Source organism: Leuresthes tenuis, unplaced genomic scaffold, assembly GCF_036924035.1.
Source record: "Leuresthes tenuis unplaced genomic scaffold, fLeuTen1.0.hap1 SCAF_1, whole genome shotgun sequence".
In the NCBI taxonomy this organism is placed as follows: domain Eukaryota; kingdom Metazoa; phylum Chordata; class Actinopteri; order Atheriniformes; family Atherinopsidae; genus Leuresthes; species Leuresthes tenuis.
In genome coordinates, this window is record NW_027325355.1 from 9724024 (window position 1) to 9736319 (window position 12296).

General features: G+C 41.8%; 2 protein-coding genes and 1 long non-coding RNA gene across 3 annotated transcripts in view; 2 read left to right on the forward strand and 1 right to left on the reverse strand.

Annotated features, from left to right (window-relative positions):
- The window catches only part of LOC140292462 (NLR family CARD domain-containing protein 3-like), a 596771-nt gene that overhangs the window by 319109 nt on the left and 265366 nt on the right, over nt 1-12296 (forward strand). The window lies entirely within an intron of this gene.
- LOC140291480 (NACHT, LRR and PYD domains-containing protein 3-like) overlaps nt 1-12296 on the reverse strand; it is a 227820-nt gene that overhangs the window by 80649 nt on the left and 134875 nt on the right. The window lies entirely within an intron of this gene.
- On the forward strand, nt 6401-8055 carry LOC140292649 (uncharacterized). The gene is made up of 2 exons (XR_011912584.1): nt 6401-6454; nt 6581-8055. It is a non-coding gene; the product is annotated as an uncharacterized lncRNA (long non-coding RNA).

Genomic DNA, 12296 nt, shown 5'->3' on the forward strand with positions numbered 1-12296 from the left:
TGGTGGACCTTTACTTCAGGCTGACTGGAGGGAAATTTTACCAGGGTTTTGCGGCTTCATTGACTGGGACCCTGTACCCACGGAGAATGCTGCCCTCTTCACGGGAGGCGGCGGTACTGCAGGTTTGTGAGCACTCACTGCTGTGGGTCTCACATCGCGTCTGGTAATAACACTACGCAGCACTTCGGTCTGCTTCTTCCTCAGATCAAACTTTGCCTGTATGGCAAAGAGTGATTGTCCATGTATCCAGCTGATGTATCATCTGCTACATAGCTTTTTGAGCAGGAGGAGGGGATAACGATACAGCAAGATGAATGATGTGTCATCTTGGCTTGCTGGCGCAGCAGTGGTGGCGGTACATTGACCTGAGACAATACGTCGTAGTTGTCATCTGGCAAACTGCTAAGGACAACATTAAGATTTCTGTTTGTGCTGCTATTTTTTTTTATTATAAAATTAATAACATGGGATGGATTATGAACATAACGTTTATTTTATTCTGTAACATCTTAAATAATTTGAGGTTTGTAATGTGAACCGTATGTGACGTGGAAACCCTACACACCTGTACAAATTAAGTTTTTCCCATTCATTAGCTCCATAAGTATTTTGGCACAGCCTTCAAGACAGCTGGCAGGTGAACAATGCTTGTCGCACTATTATCTCCATATAGCACTTAATTTGCACAATAAAGGCTTTCATATTTGTACCCGTTGTTATATGTTTGATGATTGAAGAAACTATCGGATTTTCCAATTTGCACATTTAATGACTAAAAGGACCATCATATCTATTCTGTGCATTCCTTGTGGAGCTTTGTGAGGTATGCTTGTCAATAAGATTCAAACTTGAACCATATTTAAATCATTTCTAGTATTTTGTGACTCATCAAGATTGTATTTATTGCACGTACCGTGAGAATAAAATCATGAAATATTTGTTGCGTTTTTGTCTTTAAAGCAGTTTTCATAGTGCTGTAAGGATTTAAGGGAATAATGTTACTAATCACTGTCATTCTGCTTCCAACTGAAAATGAGTCTCGATGGGTTGAGCACGGAAGCTGGCGACAGAACGCACAAGCCTCAGGCTCCATCAATGCTTTCCTGGCGTGGACGATCCCCAGACAGACGGGGCATGCTTCATGCTGGTCCTTCTCATTAAGCAATAAGCTGCACCCCTGAGGACAGTGGCGAATAGAGGAGTTTTGCTTCATGTGTTTTAGCCTGGTGCTCACAGCGAGACAGTAAGCTTGTCACCAGAATGACAACCAGAAACCAGCTGACCAGCAGGAAGCAGTGACTAACACCAACAAGAGTGGTTAAGCTAATTCAGAGTTCGCTGTAGCCTTCTGGGGGAACAAGGCTAACTAGCAGAAACTAGGGAGTCTGAAATCAACAGAGGCGTTCTTAGCGAAATGAAGAGCATAAGAACTGAGGAGTCATTCCTGATGACTGTATATACAGTGCAGGTGGGGCTGACTCACACGTCATTTGCCTGAAGGCGTGACTAGAGGTGTCTTCTGCCAGGACACGTTGTAAACATTAAGGATAAGACACACACACAGCCAGAACATTGGAAACAATGTCTTAATACAGCTCCAATCACGTTAAGCTTAAATGTAGACCTGGTTCTAATCAACTCTGAAACTCTGCCACCAAAATCAACTTAATTGGAAGCAAAGTTCAAAGTTTCACAAAGACATCCCTTTATTATAAGCCCAGACATAAAATGATGTGTGTTTGAACGCTGTAACAGTTTTGATCCAAAGCACTGAAGCAGCAGAGGTAAATACATGGAGTGATACAGTGCCAACAGCCAGCACACGCTCCTACAGAATCAGACCAGTTTCTGGTGGACCATCACTTTTTGGAACAACACCGGTCCTCAGCCCATTGCCCCGATGCTGTCCTTCTGCCACCTGATGTGTTGACTCGTTTCTAATGCCACCATTTCTTTTTTTTACCTCTACAGGGTCCTTTGCTCAGACTTTACAGAGTTGATTCTTCTGTTTCTTTTTTCCATCCAGCAGCTTTTCTTCTGTTGGTGATTCCAGAACTAAGATCAGTAAATAGAACAGATTTAATTTTCTCTGCTTCACTGATGAGTGTCTCAGTTTCACATTTGTTAAATCAGCTTCTTCTTTACTGCTGCTCTCACTGTGGTGCAGACCATATTTAAAAGGACTCAGTAGGGGATTGTCTGCATGTATTTGTGGCTAAAATGGGAGTGGAAATTAGATTCATCCACGTGTGTGTAGTTTGATTCTGACTGAGATTTATGAAGACACAAAGTCAGTAATGTGAGGCAGTTCTCTCAGAGTTTCTGTGTTGTTTTGTGTGTCTACAGCCTGTCAGGCTGTCTGATCACAGAGGAAGGCTGTGCTTCTCTGGCTGAAGCTGTGACCGCCAACCCCTCGCATCTGAGAGAGCTGGACCTGAGCTACAACCATCCAGGAGACTCAGGAGTGAAGCTGCTGACAGCTGCACTGAAGGATCCACACAAACTCAGGTATGGAGAGGCCTGCTGCAGCCACACACAATGTCTGATAGAGGAGGAAGAGCTGGAAACATGTTCTCTGTCCTGCACTCAGGCCTGTGTTTTTGCTTCCTGCTGAGTGTTACATGAACAATCACACACGTAGGAGCCTTTTTCCTTTGCTCACAGCAGAAACACTGGTTGAACAGAAACAGCAGATATTTGTGGAGGAGGTCTCCGAGGAGAACATCTGCAGGAACAACAGTGAGAAGTGTCTGTTGGTCCTCTGACCCTGGATCAAATACAGAGATGGGTCCAGGACATGTTAGCCTAGCTTAGCACATATATTTATAAACCCCTGTGGTTAAGGTAAAGTTTCCCTCATAAATCACAGTCAAATTAGAAATATGTACTTGTAGAATGCGCCTGTTGATTGAAGTCTCCTGATGGTGAATCACAGCAGTAGACCCAGAAAATTAAGTTAGATGTGATGAATATTAAGGAGTATATGGAGCAGGAAATATTTTTGTCCCTGAACACTCATTCCCTCCAAATTCTTTCATCCATGTTGAGTGTCATTGCAGCATTTATGTTCATGTTTATGTATTTAGCAGACGCTTTTATCCAAAGCGACTTACAAATGAAGATATAACAAGCTATATAAAAAGCTAAAAATAAACTACATAGAAGGAACCCACTAGTCCGACTCTGTCAGAGGTGACAGAGATAGAGTGCAGGCATAGCAGGAAGTGCAGAAAGATTAAGTGCAAAGATAGAGGGGGTAGGGAAGTACAAGGTAAGTGCTGGGATAGGAGATGCTCTCTGAAGAGCTGGGTTTTCAAGAGTTTCTTGAAGATAGACAGGGATGCCCCTGTTCTGGTAGCGCTCAGTAGGTCATTCCACCATCGTGGGACGACACATAAAAAGAGTTTGGATTGTCTTAGGTGTGGTGTAGGAGCTGCTAGACAACAATCCTGGGACGATCGGAGGGACCGAGTTGTGACAAAAGCCTTTGCAAGAGCATTCAAGTAGATGGGAGCCGTTCCATTAAGCACTTTGTAGGCTAACATCAGTGACTTGAATTCGATGCGGGCGGCTAAGGGTAGCCAGTGGAGTTCAATGAACAGAGGGGTGACGTGTGTTCTTTTAGGCTGATCGAAGACCAGATGTGCCACTGCGTTCTGGACCATCTGCAGAGGTTTCACAGCACAGGCTGGGAGACCAGTTAGGAGAGCATTGCAGTAGGCGGGAGATGACCATGGCCTGCACCAGGAGTTGGGTGGCATGTTGGGTTAGGTCTGGTCTGATCTTTCTTATGTTTAGTAATGCAAAGCGTCATGAACGAGCAACCGAGGTAACGTGATCTTTGAAGGTTAGTTGGTCATCAATCATGACACCCAAGTTTCTAGCAACCTTTGATGGAGCAAGAGATAGGGATTCGGTTTGGATGCAAATGCTGTGGTGTATGGTTGGTTTGGCTGGGAAGACAAGCAGTTCAGTTTTTGGGAGGTTAAGTTGGAGGTGATGGGCTTTCATCCATGTTGATATGTCAGAGAGACAGTCTGAGATTCGTGCTGAGACCGTGTGGTCGTCAGGTGGGAATGACAGATAGAGTTGGGTATCATCAGCATAACATTGGTATGAGAAGCCATGTGATCGGATGATCTGTCCCAGTGAGTTGCTGTATATGGCAAAGAGAAGAGGTCCCAGTACTGAACCTTGGGGGACCCCTGTGGCGAGGTGGTGCGCTGCAGAAGTGTGACCAAGCCAGTGAGGTATGATTCAAACCAGTAGTGTGCTCTCCCTGTGATGCCCATGCTAGAGAGTATGGACAAAAGGATACTGTGGTTGACAGTGTCAAATGCAGCTGATAAGTCGAGCAGGATAAGTACAGAGGACTTAGCTGTCGCTCTGGCTTCTTTTAAGGCTTCTGTCACAGCTAACAGAGCCGTTTTGGTGGAATGTCCACTTTTAAACCCAGATTGGTTTGGGTCAAGGAGGCTGTTATTACAAAGTTATGCAGCTGAATGCTTTAACTTCAAACTTTAACGTGTTGGTAGCGCTCAGGAGTTCACTTTTTGTGGACGAAAATTCTTGACTTTCTCATGGTAATGTCCTGAATACGTGTGCCAAATTTAAAAACATTTTACCATTGCGTTCTAGGGGCTGCCATAGACTTCAATTGCAGTGGAAAGTAAAAGAATAATAGTAAAAGCTACTAACATTAAGTAGCACACATATGGTTCATTAATGTCACGAACCTCGGGAGACAGGACACAGATGCAGGGTCTTTTCAAAAGCAAAGTGTTGATTAATATAAACAAGGCAGCAAGGCAGGTGAGGATGTCCGAGCAGAGCAACGGAAAAGGCTGTGAAAATCCTAAAGCGCTCTCCACAATAACTATGGCTGGGGAGATTACCGCTATGAAAAATTATCGAAATAACTCTCCACTCTGGAGGAAAACATAAAGGGCTGTGAACAATAACAAACAAACTCACGCTCTCCTATTGAGGCGGATTTATACAAAAAAAACTTTAAAAACTTAAAGCACTCCTCTAATGGAGGCGTGACAGATCTTAAAGAACAAAATGCAAATCACTCCACTAACGGGGGTTTCTATGAAATGTTAACAAATCAAAATCTTTCCAAAAGGGAGCAACAAAACAGGCTATGGAACTTACCGTGATAAATAAACTAACTATGGCTATGAATAAATTACAAAACAAGACAGCTCTGCAGGAGGATCGCTCACTGCAGGCTCGTGGAAACTATGGCTGTGGTCACTGTGAAAACGATGGAACAAGAGGCAAGTCATGAAGTTCATGGGAAGAGACATACTGGCACAAGACAAGGGAAACGCAGACTATTTGAACACATGAGGGACCAAGGGGAACAGGCGGGAACACTTTGGGAATCAGGGGAGACAATCAGACCCTTGGCACGGGAGGAAGGGCAAGATACCTGGAACGAGAGGGAAAAGTTAGTAATTTTTCAAAATCAAACAGGAAATGAAGAGACAAGAAATTAATCAAAGCATAAGTCATGACAATTAATGTATTTGCTGTATTTGTATGGGTCGTGTGGTGTGCTATAGGCCCCTGTGATGCGGGGCCTATAATTTTTTTTTTTTATACATTACTTTTACTTTTATACTTTAAGTAGTTTTGAAGCCAGTACTTTCATACTTCTACTTGAGTAAAAAGCTTGAGTTGATACTTCAACTTCTACAGAAGTCTTTTTAAACTCTAGTGTCTATATTTCTACTTGGGTAATGAATGTGAATATTTTTGACACCTCTGTTCAACGCTCAACACTTCCTGGCCCAGGAGAGCGGAAATGTAGCCTTATATGGTTTTTTTTGGGCGTGGAGTATGCAAATATACTATCCTGGTGCACGTGCACTTAAATACGCACGGGTGGTATTCATCAGTTACGCAGGTCGTTTGCACACTTTTTCCGAAGTTAAGAGCGTTTGTTGAATCTGGCTTGGCATGTTCCTTTGAGACCTTCATACGAAAAAAGTGAGAGAAATTTAGAATAAAAATACTGAAATGTTCTTGCATGAGGCCCATTGAGTCTAAAATAGGGCCTGAGATGCTGCCTATTAAGACGACACATTAACCAGCAGCCACTGATCTTACGAACATTGTGTGGTCTGATAAAATCACAGGAAAGCAGGTGTGTGCTTTGGTTTTGGTTTATTTCCATGTAAAATAACTCTGATAAAGTTAGTTAATGTTCAGCTCTCAGCTGTGCAGTCAGTGTACAAAGTGACAGATGTGGAGAAGATTCCAGCAAAGATGAGAGAATTCTGAGGATTGATGCCAAACAACATGCAGTCACAGTAAAGTGGTTTCTTCTCAATGCTAACAAGTTGATGAGTGAAATAAATATCCATACGGTGCTTCTCTGACCCCCCTCCTCCTTTCAGGGTGGAGCCTGCTGGAGAACGATGGTTGACACCAGGTCTGAGGAAGTGTAAGTGTGTTCTTCATCTGATTCATGACATCCAACCATCTTCACACTGTCACATCACTCATTGATCAAAGTGAACAGATGATAGATCAATAACTGCAGCTGGATTGTGTTTGTTCTCTCCATCAGATTCCTGTCAACTCACAATCGACACAAACACAGTGAACAGAAACCTGAAACTGTCTGACAACAACAGGAAGGTGACACATGTGGAGGAGGTTCAGTCATATCCTGATCATTCAGACAGATTTGATGACAAGTGTCCTCAGCTGCTGTGGAGAAATGTTCTGACTGGTCGCTGTTACTGGGAGGTCGAGTGGAGAGGAGGAGTTAATATAGCAGTGAGTTACAGAGGAATCAACAGGAGAGGAGGAGACTGTTTGTTTGGATACAATTATCAGTCCTGGAGTCTGAGGTGCTCTAATGGAGGTTACTCTGTCTGTCACAATAACAGAGGAACACACATTTCCTCCTCCTCCTCCTCCTCCTCTGTCTCTCACAGAGCAGCAGTGTATGTGGACCGTCCTGCTGGCACTCTGTCCTTCTACAGAGTCTCCTCTGACACATTGATCCAGCTCCACACCTTCAACACCACATTCACTGAAGAACCCCTGCATCCTGGATTTACAGTCTGGTATCCTGGTTCCTCAGTGTCTCTGAGTTGAGTATAAAGAGTTTCCTCCTGTCAGAGAATCACTGTTGAACAGATACTTCAGTCTGTACATGTCTGTCTCTTTCACTCAGAATCACCTTTTCAGATTCATGGATTCAGTCAGTTTCTGTTTGAAATTCTTCTAAATGATTCCTTGGAAACTTCTTCCTCTTCCAGTCCTTTAAAGATGGAAGCTGCCATTCTTCCAGGATGTTGTTTTTCTGTGTGTTTCCAGTCAAAGCTTCACACTGAATATCAGTATGTTGTGTTTCTCTGCAGCTCACTTCAACTGAGACCATTCAGTTGATGTCAGCTGCAGTTAGTTTGCTGCACATGTGACAAACTGTGATATCAGAGAGGAATCACTGAGCTGCAATCAGCCAAGATGAATTTCCAACCTGCTGACAGATCTTCACTGATTCTGCTCCAATGAGCAGAAGTTCGGTGAGCAGCCAGGGTTCATCCTGATGTTTCTCCACATTCACTTCCTGTGAGATGATGAAAGGACAACTGGACTGGAACTAGATTCTGATGGCAGAAAGTTGCTAAATGTTGTTGTTGAACACTCACAAAGAGGACTGAAATGATCCTTTATACACAATATTTGGACTTTAACAGTTGAAAATATTTAAGATAAAATCAATTAAATAAAAAATTCTAACATTTTATCACCACAATAATAATTGATGTAAAATGAAGTCAAACATGTTGATATTTGAGGTGAAAACCTTCAGAATTTAATGCTTTATTTTTTGCTCTTTTGATATTATTGATGTTTTTATTCCTTTATCTTGTACTGGAGAATCATCTAAATAATGGACTGAAACTTTTGAAAGATGATGCGCATGTGTGGAGGGACACAACTCTCAGTGAATCAAATATTTTGATCGTCAGAACAAGAATTGTCTATCAAAAGCAAAATAAATGGGTCAAAAACTGACTTTAACTGGTACATGTATATGTATGTTCCTCATTGAGAAGCTGGTGTGATCTTTGTCTTTTTAGGGGCTGTATTTTCAATATTCTGCACCCACTTGTCTCAGGACAAGTTTGATTTACACAAGAAATGTGTGTTTTAGTGTGTTGTGCATTTATTATTTTCAGTTTGATGGGAAGGTCAGAAAATGTCCAGAAATTCAACAAATCACATTCAGCGCTCAGATCTGTGCAGTTTGAGAGCAGAAGCTCGTTAATGAGGCAGTTCTTTCAGAACAAATCACATATTGTTTTAATCTCAACACTCACACCTGATATATTTGTGAATATATTAATATTTCCATCACATTGTGAAGCAGCTTCAGCAGTATTTGTTCAGTTTTTCTACGTGCTCTAATCCACATTTCTTACTGACAACATCTGGATTCAGACATCAAAGTTCAGGATCAGGTACGACATCCTTTTCTGGTTGGGTGAGGTCCCCATCTTCTAAGTTCTTCACCCTCTGGTCCTGAATGTCCGTTTCTGTAGAGTCATCATATTTTTATCTGACACATACAGATGTCCAGTTTGGAGGCTCAGCAGTTCACCTCCATCTTAAGGTGAAGGGACACTCTTTTGAGGACAGTAACGTCCACATTCTGGACAAAGAAAACAGATGGTTTGGACTGAGGTGTGTCAGTGTGACCGTACAGACCTGCCAAGTGTGAATAGTCTTTAAGCTGCTGATAAGCCGACAGTCACCAACTAGTTAAAGCTGAAGACATCTTTCAGATGAGAAGTGAAATATCCATAAAGTCCAGTTGCTCATTATTACAGTTATAAGAACTAAAGTATTCAGTCGTGATGCTATTTATCTTTTCACCACTAGAGGGCGACATATTCCCATCAATAAAGACTCCACTTCCTCACAGTTAAAGGAGATTTTATTGACATTAAAGACTGAACATGTTTCAACAATCAATAATTACCCAAGGTCGGGTCGCCTAGGCAACAGGTCCAGGAGTGAAGACTCCAAAGACTCTCCTTTGAATTTCTCATGTCTGTGCATTATTAACTGCTCGCTGCTATAGAATATTAAACATGAAGCCATTTTAAAAGATACAGCACAGTCCACAGCAGAGTACAAATATACAACAGATTGCTGTATGTGTGTATTGAACATCATGTGTGATTACAATGAAAACCTGTTCATCTGCACCTGTATTTGATCCGTTACAGCTTTAACGTTTCACAGAAATATTCCTTCTCTGTTCATGATGTCACATGTGTCTGCGTGCTGTCTGTGTTCCTGAGAGGAAGTCACACACCACAGAAACCAGGAGAAACAGCTTTAACACTCTGCTATATACTATATCCAAGTAGTATTTATAAAAGAAGTAAACTAATATTAAGGAACAACTTGTGCTTGTAAATGTATGATCTCGGTCATTCTGGGGACTAAACTCTATGGGGTCCATCATTTAATCTATTAAAATATTTCTTCAAGCCACCTTCTGTGTATGAGCAGCAAACTTTAAAGACACAGCAAGTGAATCTATAATGACTTTGAATTGATTGTTTCTCAACCTCTTTTTAGTTGATGAAAGTAGACTTTAAATATAATATGAGACTTTATGCAGTAACTCCAGTACAGACATGTTGACCGATCTGTTTGAGGGAAGTTACTTAATATCACTAAAGTTTCCTGAACTTATCAGGAAAAGATCAGTTTTCTTGGTATTATTTTGATAGAATACTTTTTATAAATGTTTTAACTTCTCAGAATTCAGACAGATGAAGTCATTGTGAGCTGAGCACTGCTGGAAACTGTTAGAACAGATTGACTTAGATGAGATGCCATCTAAGCTATTAAGTTAATATGAAGTTCAATGGGACAGCAGCTTCCTCTTTGGTTTTTGTAGAGAAGCAAAAGAGCTTTCAGCACCTATTGTTCCCAGGCAGTCTCCCATCTAAGTAATGACCAGGCTCAATCCTGGTTAGCTTCTGAGCTCAGATGAGGTCAGGTGTGTTCAGGGCAGTACGGCCATAAGCGAGAAAAGTGATCGCAAACAAGGTTTTTCTAGATGCAGAAACAACATATATTATTGAATTAAGCAGCCTCGGTCTCTCTGTGTGACGCTGAACACAAAACTACACACAGGGAACAGAAGAGGTTGACAGACACTAAATTATCTGAAAGTCTCATTTTCAGCTGAAGAGAACCAACACGAGAGAGAAGAACATGTGCAGGATCAGCATCAGCCTCTCAAATAAACTCTGTTTTAAAATAGAGGAAAGATGGTTCCAGCACCTATATAATCCATATTTGCTTACAGCCACACCTGATCTTGGAAGCCAAGCAGGGTCCAGCCTGGTCCTCTGGGCAGTCAGAACCACCCGGAGCTGAATCCGCTCAACACTGTGGAGATGACAGTGGACTTTCATAGGAAACCCCTCACTCTTCCCTTCTTACCATCCTCAACAATACAGAGAATTGAGAAGGTGAGAGAATAAAATTTGTGTTTGTTTTCCAGAAGAATTCAGACAGATGAAGTCTGTGAGCTGAGCAGTGCTGGAAGCTGTTAGAACAGACTGACTTAAATGAGGTGCCATGAATACAGCAGCTGGTATTCACAGGTGGTCTCTACGGTGGCCCTGAAGTGTCAAAGAATACAAAAGCAACACAACAAGCCACAACGCTTGGGTTTTAACGGATAAAGAGAGGGAAATTAGGAAAAGTTTGAGAAGGAAGTGAGACACTGATGCTGGATGTTTATTAACTGTGCTGTTATCACTGTTTTATCAGTGAGATGAGTATTAGTTTCTCAACTTTACACAACAAATTACCATCATGTGTAAGCTAAAAGTCCTTTCCCCTTTGTATTTTACCAGATGATGTTTTGTCCATTTTGTGGAATAAATCTTCAGCCTGTCCTGTCACACTGTGGCTCATGATGCAGAAATCTTCAAGAGGAAGGTATATTTTGATCATCTTCTTAAAGATTATGGATTTCTTCATTGTACTGTGAATTATCTCTGAGATTACCACCCAGGTATGGCTGAAACTCAAAACATGCAAACTATGTTAAATGCAACAGATGAAGAATATTACATTCAGAAAAACAGAGAGGCACCCTCAAAATAAAATGTCAAATCCCACTACTTAGGGAGGCATTTTGCAAGGTTTCCAACTCTGCTGCATTTTAGTCACTGGGATGAACACTAAATGTATGAGAATCTAAGTGAATCATTAACAATATTCAGTTTCTTACTTTGTTAATCAATAATCATTTAAAACCTGACACGAAAGAGTGTAAATGCAGTGGATCTACTTTTTCTCATGTGGTGTTTTCATATATTCATCCATCAGGTCCTGAAGCAGCCGTGGTGGATGAACTTATCCACAAGTATTTCACAGAGGACCCTGCCTCTGAAATCATGCTGTACTTACTGGCAGCCAAGCACAACATTTCAGTGAGTGTCAGCACTTTCAAAAGACTACAAAATGCAGACCTGACCGAGAGGACGAACTACGCTCCAGTTGCTGCTGTGCAGGCAGCTTTTTCTGAGGAAGCTCAGGGATCAGGCAGCTTTTAGGTCACAGAGCGATGTGGCAGCCTCTGAAACAAAAGTACTCTTTTACAGTCAGAAGATGTGATGTGATGAATACAATAAGAGAACCTGACACATCTGGAATAGAGTATAGTTCAGTGTGGCATGTTGGTGGGAACGACAAACTGAAACCTTTTGGGATTGCCTGAAGTGGCCGTATCGATGGCTTCTCAACAAAAATGATGTGGCTCACATGTGGAAAGTCCAACAATGATCCTGGTGTCGGTGCTCAAAATGACATCGAGTGTGTCGCTGAGCTTTGAGTTTTTCCAATGCGGCGCCGCACAGACTGTGGCAGAAAATGGACTGATGGCAGCACTTCATCGTTCCTTAAGATCAGCGCACAGAGATGCATTTGCAGGAGCCAGAAGTCACATGTATGGCACTTCAGCATCTGAGCAGTGAACTGAAAGCTGGCGGTCCTGCTTTGGCAAACAAAGGTTTTTATCTCGTATTCATTCTTCACTGATTATCTACTTCACATCACACTTTTGGATTTACTGTAGATGACTGTGCTGATGAAGGCAATGCTCGCTTTTACTTGGTGTTTTTTTTATTATGTTGAATCAATTCAGTTCCTGCTTAAGATTTTAAATGTCTTCTACATAATAAACTACCTAAAACACAACAGGCAGCAATTCAGCTGTATTTTACAGGAGGAAG